Raw genomic sequence first — 7,738 nt, forward strand, 5'->3', positions numbered from 1 at the left:
GCATGATGGTTTGATTTACATGTATTGTGAAATGATCACTGCAATAGATTCAGCTAATGTCCACTTATCGTATGGATACAATAAAAAAAGAAGAGGAAAGGAAAAAAAATTTTTCTCCTTGTGATGAGAACTCTAGGATTTCCTTTTTTAACTTCCCTGTATATCACACAGCAGTGCTAGTTGTAGTCATGTGTACGTTACATCCCTAGAACTTATTTGTCTTATAACTGGAAGTTTATACCTTTTGAAACCACCTTCTCTAATTCCTTCTCTCCCCAACGCCCTGCCTCTGGTAACCACAAGTCTGATCTCTTTCTCTATGAGTTTTTCTTTTCTTTTTTTTAGTTCGTACTTACATATGGAGTATTTGTGAGTATTTGTCCTTCTCTGTCTGACTTATTTAACTTACCAGAATGCCCTCCAAGTCTATGCATGTTGTCACAAATGGTAGGACTTCCTCATATTTTTTAATGGCCGAATAATATTCCATTGTATGTATATGCTACAGCTTCTTTGTCCATCCATCCATCGGTGAACACTGAGGTCGTTTCCACGGCTGGGCTGTTGTAAATAATGTTGTTATGAACTTAGGGGTGCAGATATCTTTTCAAGATAGTGTTTTTGTTATCTTTGGATAAACACCGAGAAGTAGAATACCTGGATCATACAGGAGTTTTATTTGTGACTTTCTGAGGATCTCCCATACTGTTTCACTTAGCACTGTACCAATTTACAGTCTCACACACGGAGCACAAGGGTTCCCAGTCTCCTCATCCTTGCCAGGATTGTTACCTCTTGTCTTTTCTATATGGCCATTCTAGCAGATGTGAGGTGATATCTCATTGTAGTTTTAATTTGCATTTCCCTGAAATGTTGAGCTTTTTTTTTTTTTTAACGTACCTGTTGGCCTTTTATATATCTTCTTTGGAGAAATATCTACTCAGGTCCTGTGTCCATTTTTTTAATTGGGCTATTTGTTTTTTTGCTTTTGAGTTGTAGGAGTTCTTAATATGTTTTGGATAATAACCCCTTATCAGATATATGAGTTGCAAATATTTTTTTCCATTCCCTAGGTTATCTTTTCCCTTGTTGTTGGTTTCTTTTGCTGTGAGGAAGCTTTTTAGTTTGATGTAGTCCCCCTTGTTTATTTTTTATTTTGTTGCTTGTGATTTAGATGTCATATCCGTAAAATCATTACCAAGACCTATGTCAAGGAACTTTGTTCCTATATTTTCTTTTAGGAGTTTCATGGTTTCAGGTGTTATATCTAAGTCTGTAATCCATTTTGAGTTAATTTTTGTGAGTGCTGTAAGATATGGGTCCAGTTTCATTCTTTTACATGTGAATATCCAATTATCCCTGCACCATTTATTGAAGAGACTGTCTTTTCTTCATTGAATATGCTTGCTTTTCCTGTCAAATATTAGTTGACTGTATATACTTGAGTCTATTTTGGGCTGTCAATTATGTTCATTGGTCTCTTTGTCTTTTTTATACCAATACCATGCTGTTTTGATGACTAAAGCTTTATACTATAGCTTGAAATTAGGAAATGTGATGCCTCCTACTTTATCTTTCTCAGGGTTGCTTTGGTGGGTCTTTGGTGGTTCCATATACATTTTAGGAGTGTTTTTTTCTGCTTCTGTAAAAAATGCCGTTGGAATCTCAATAGAGATTGCATCAATTCTATAGGTTGCTTTTGATAGTTTAGACATTTTAACAATATTAATTCTTCCAATCTGCAAACACAGTATATCTTTCCATTTATTTGTGTTTTCTTCAATTTCTTTCATCAATGTCTTGTTTTCAGTTTACCTCCTTAGTTAAATTTACTCCTAAGCATTATTGTTTTTGATGCTACTGTAAATGGGATCAGTTTCTTTATTTCTTTTTCAAAAATTTCATTGTTCATATATATAAATTCTACAGATTTTTGTATGTTAATTGTGTATTCTGAAACTTTGTTGAATTTATTGATTAGATCTAAGAGTTTCTGGGTTGAGTTTTTAGGATTTTCTATATATAAAATCACATCATCTGCAAATAAAAACTATATTACTTCTTCTTTTCCAATTCTGATACCTTTTATTTTTCTTGCCTGATTGCTCTGGCTAGGACTTCCAGTACTATATTGAACAGGAATGGTGAGAATGGGCATCTTGTCTTGTTCCTGACTTAAAGGAACAGCTTCCACCCTTTCACCATTGAGCATGATGTTCACTGTGGGCTTGTCATACATGGCCTTTAATATGTTGAGATATGTTCTTTCTATCTGTTAAAGAGTTTTTATCATGAATGGATGTTGAATTTTGTTGAATGCTTTTTGTGTGTCTAATGAGAAGATCATGATCCTTTTCTTTCATTCTATTAATGTGATGTATTACATTGATTTGCATAGGTTGAACCATCCTTCATTTCAGGGATAAATTCTACTTGATCATGGTGACTGATTCTTTTAATGTGTTGCTGAATTTTGTTGAGAATTTTGTTGAGCATCTATATTCATCAGGGATATTGGCCTGTAATTTTTTTTTTTTTTTTTCCTAATAGTTTCCTTTTCTAGTTTTGGTATCAGGGTAATGCTGGCTTCATAAAATGGATTTGTGAATGTTCTCTCCTCTTTGAAATTTTGGAATTTTAAGAAGGATTGTGTTAACTCTTTTTTTTTTTTTAATATTTGGTAAAATTCATCAGTGAAGCCATCTGGGCCTGGACTTTATTGAAAGATTTTTGGTTATTGGTTCAATCTCCTTACTAGTAATTGGTCTATTCATATTTTTATTTCATCCTGATTTGGTCTTGGTAGGTTGTATGTTTCTAAGAAATTTTTTCATTTTTTCTAGGTTGTCCACTTTGTTGGAATATAATAGCCTCTAATAATCCTTTGAATTTCTGTGGTATCAATTGTAATGTCTCTTTTTTCATTAATAACTTTGTTGATTTGGTTCTTTCTCTTTTTTCCTTGGTTAGTTTAGCTAAGGTTTTGTCAGTTTTGTTTATCTTTTCACAGAAATAACTGTTAGTTTGGTTAATCTTTTTTATTGCTTTTCTGTTTTCTATTTCATTTATTTCTGCTGTAATCTTTATTATTTCCTTTCTTCTAATAACTGAGTTCAGTTTGTTCTTTTTCTAGTTCCTTAAGTCATAGAGGTAGGATGTTTATTTGGGACCTTTCTTCTTAATGTAGGCATTTACTGCTATAAACTGCACTCTTAAAACTGCTTTTGCTGTATTGTATAAGTTCTGGTATGTTGCATTTCCATTTTTATTTATCTCAAGGAATTTTTTAATTTCTTCTTTAATTTATTCTTTGATCCATTGGTTGTTCAAGAGAGTGTTGTTTAATTTACATGCATTCATGCATTTTTCAGTTTTCCTCTTGTTATTGATTTCTAGTTTCATGCCATTGTGGTAAGAAAAGATACTTTGTATGATTTCAGTCTTCTTGGATTTGCTAAGAATTGTTTTATGGCCTAACATATGATCTATCCTAGAAAATGTTTCACACATACTTGAGAAGAATGTGTATTCTGCTATTGTTGGGTAGAATGTTCTATATATATCTGTTAGGTCCATTTTGTCCATAGTGTTGTTCAAAACTGCTGTTTACTTATTGTTTCTTTGTCTAGATGCTCTGTCACTTGTTGAGAGTGAGGTATTAAAGTCCCCAATTATTATTATATTACTATTTATTTCTCTTTTTAGCTCTTGTTAGTTTTTATTTTGTATATTTGGGTGTTCCAATATTGGGTATATAAATATTTCTAATTGTTATATCTTTTTGATGTATTGACCCCTTTATCATTACATAATAATCTTCTTTGTCTTTTTTTTTCTTTTTATCATTTTTAGTTTAAAGTCTGATATAAGCATAGCCACCCCTGCTTTTTTTTTTTTTTTTTTTCTTTTTTGGTGAGCATTTGCTTGAAATGTCTTTTTCCATCCCTTCATTCTTAGCCTATGTATGTCTTTAGGGCTAAAGTGAATCTCTTTCTAGGCAGCATATTGTTGGATCTTGTTTTCATTTTTGTTTTTTAATCTATTCAACTGTTCTATGTCTCTTGGAGAATTTAATCCACTTACACTTAAAGTAATTATTGATAGGTAAGGACTTACTATTGCCATTTTGTTAATTGTTGTCTGGTTATTTTACAGATCCATTGTTCCTTGTTACTTATCCTGCTGTCTTTTTGTATGTTTTTGTGTTTTTTGGTATCAGTATGCTTTTACTTCTTTATCATGTTTTTTGTGTAATAACTACAGGTTTTTCCCTTGTGATTACCACAAGGCTTACATAAACTATCTTAAACTTATAACACCTTATTTTAAACTGGTAACAATATAACTTCAATAGACATTACACTTTACACTTTTACTTCTTTTCCCCCTCACATTTTAGGTTATTGCTGTTATAACTTATATATATTTTTTATATTGTGTAACTAGTAACAGGTTGTTGTATTTATAGTTATTTTTGCTACATTCATTTTTAAAAACTTTTAGAGTTGTGAGTTATATACCACTATTACCACATTGCAGAATCTAACTGTGACTATATATTTACCATTACCAGTGAGATTTATGCTATCTTTTTGAGTTTTTATGATGTTAATTGGTGTTCTTTTACTTCTACTCAAAGAACTCCCTTAGCATTTTTTTTGTAAGGCAGTTCTGGTGGTAAAGAACTCCCTCAGCTTTTGTTTTTTGGGGGGGAAGTCTTTATCCCTTTTAAATTTCTGAAGGAGAGCTTTGCCAGGTATGAAATTCTTGCACTGAATTCTTTGGTCAGGTGAGGCCAATGGTTTTGCTCTGCAGATGGGGGAAGACATGGGCTGTGCTCTCTGTTCAAGTGCCACTGTATGTAGGGCTGTTGAATGGGCTACATAGCTTGCTGTGTTCTCTGGTTAGATTCCCTGGTCAGACAGGCTAAAGGTTGTATTCAGTCACGAGTGGGGCTACGAATTATATTCCCTGCTCAGGTGTGAAAGGGGAAGTGGCTCTAAAACTGGTAAAGCTCTTTGTTGTCTTAACACAAGCTGACCACATCCCAAGTTTCTTGGCTCAACAGGGCCACTGGCTCTGCTCTGCAAACTATTGGCTCTGTCTGCCAGCTCGAGCACCAGTGGGCCACACAGCTTTCCAGTGTTTTCACCAGCCCTTCTGGTCATGTGGAGCTGGAAGGCACTTTCGAGGTGGGTGGAACCATGACTCAGCACCTTGCTGGGGTGGGGGCAAACCAGGCTCTAGGGCCAGCAAAACTCCTTGTTTGAGGCTCTACATCAGGCAGAGCTGTACCACATTGGGTTCCCCAGTCAGTGTGTGCCTTCAGCTTGGTTCTATAGATGAGCAAAGTCACTGGTTGGGGTTACTACGTGGTAATCAGTCTGCCAAGATCCCTGAGTGCTGGTTGTTGCAAGCCCTTTCCCCCTTCTCTGTCACAGATTCTCAGTGGCTGGGCCCAAAGATTGCCCTGCAATCCCTCTGGTAGGAAATCAGAGTAGGGGCTCCCATAAAGTGACCCAGAATGCTGGGGGATCTGGTTGTCCCTCCTGGGTTTTCTTTTCCCTCTGGAGGAAATGGAGGCTCATGGGAGACCTCTCCACATAGCACTGTGCTGTCCTGGAGGAGAGGCAATGTGTTCAGTGTGTAGCTGCTTGTCGTACTCTCTAATGCAGTCTGTCTTGGTCTCTCAGGGGCTTAGTGGTGCTTCAGCCTCATCTCCATGTTCTAAGATTCTCTCAGTGGTGTCTTATTCTTGAATAGATGTTAGTTGTTCTTGTTTGGGGGAACAAAGTCAGGAACAACACTATCTTGGTGATGTCATTTGTCAACATACTATTTTCAACTCCTAAAATATTACTTTTGCTCTGCCTTTTAGGTAGTTGTGGGATTCTAGGAAAGCCATTTCTCCTCTCCAGGCTTTGCATTCTTATTTCTAAAATGAAGGTTTCGACTGAATGGTCTTTAAAACCCCTCTTCAGCTCAGTATTTTATGATTTAACATAAAGGTTAAGAAGTAACTGTTGTGTTGGGCATGTAGTGCAGGTAGATGCAACCTTTTCTGTGATTGTACATGGCTTGCCATGCATGGGAATGGCAAGCTGCAGTCAAAAGAGGGTCTCACTAGAGACCCTCTTCTGGAGTCTGAAAGTTCATGTAGGCTCACTGGTTGGAGAAGCAGGCAATATATGGTAGTGGTTCAGAGCTCAACGGACCGAGGTGGAGATGTGGGTGCTGCTTCTTCCTCAATGTGTGACATTGGACTTAATATTTCAAATCTCATGTGTCAAGTGTGGATAATAAGAGTTCCAACTCTGAGGGGTTGATGGGGGATTAAAAGAGGTGCTATGTCCCAATGTGCTGTGTCAATGCTTGACATGGTTCTTGGGATGTAGTACATGGTCAATAGAAGTCTATTATCATTGTTGATTTGTGTAGACGATCTCATGGATGATCTCTGTGGTCCCATTCAACTCTAAATGGCTGTAACTTTTATGGCTTTGTGGAAAATGTAGTGGCAGATGACCTCCAGGATGTTTGGTTAGCTGGAGTTTGGAGAATGAGGCCAAAGATCATATGAAAGCTCCAAGCCTGTGATAATGGTAAATGCTATTTTTGAGTTATGACACATTTACTGACATAATGGAGGCCTTTTATTAAACATCCCTCTTGCATGCATTTCTGTTTTGCAATTGCACTGACATTTTTCTGGGAGGTGGGGGAAACTAGGGAAGTATTTTGTGACACCCCCTGCTAGAGGCTAAAGAGTTGGGGCTATTAACCTATTAGAAATGCACTGCCTGAGGAAAATGGTTCCTTTAGTAAATCTGAAATGATCACAAAGGCTATAAGGTCGTATCTGGGCACTGATGGGGAGGAAGCGCTGGCTCAGGGCTGTGTCTGGCCTTGCTCACAATCTGGCTGGGTCCAAAGCCCACAAGCCCGAGGCTCTTTGCTGGATCTGCTTGCGGATGACTGCCTTTGACTTGTGTGAGTGATTGTTCTTCTGGGTGCCCTGGCCTGGACTCTGACCACACGGGAACATCACTGGGAACCTTTGTGAGTCTCTCCAGCCTATGACTCAGCTCAGCATGGCATGGCTGGGGCAGGGTGGTAAAAGGTAGCTTGCGTGTGTGGACTGGTGTGACTGGGCTTGGAAGGGCGCCTCACAGAAGAAATTAGTGATTCTGATGATGCATTCTGAAGCCCAATGCACAGTAACTCTCTATTAAGGGGCTATAGTTTACTGTGATGTTTGGCCTTAAATCTGTTGTATCGCATGCCTGACTTTTAGGGTGAGATTAAAAAAAAATTAAAAGTTAAAATAAGTTTTTCTCAAAACCAGTGTAAGACATAATAAATTTTGAGGAAAACAATGCATACCAATTCAAAGGCTGTCTGTATTTAATAGTAAATAATAGAATCTGTAAACCAAATGGAATGACCTGTTCACTGCATGTCAAAGGAAATTAGGGCCAATGCAAATTTAGAATAAGTACCGTACCTGTTATATTTAACTGGGACATTGCACTTTAAAATCCTCTCTACCATTTCCCACCCATCCCTTGCATTTCTTTCTCAATGGGCAGTACCAGTCTTCCTAGAGAAGAATTTTAAGGACTTTTATCTTTTCGGGTTTAGGGACCTCTCTGTTGGCTCTGGAGTTACAACAGTATCCATGAGATGACATCATCTGGCACAGGGCAAGACTGCTGATTAGTAAGATCAGTGATATGAT

This window comes from Zalophus californianus, chromosome 3, assembly GCF_009762305.2.
Source record: "Zalophus californianus isolate mZalCal1 chromosome 3, mZalCal1.pri.v2, whole genome shotgun sequence".
NCBI lineage: Eukaryota > Metazoa > Chordata > Mammalia > Carnivora > Otariidae > Zalophus > Zalophus californianus.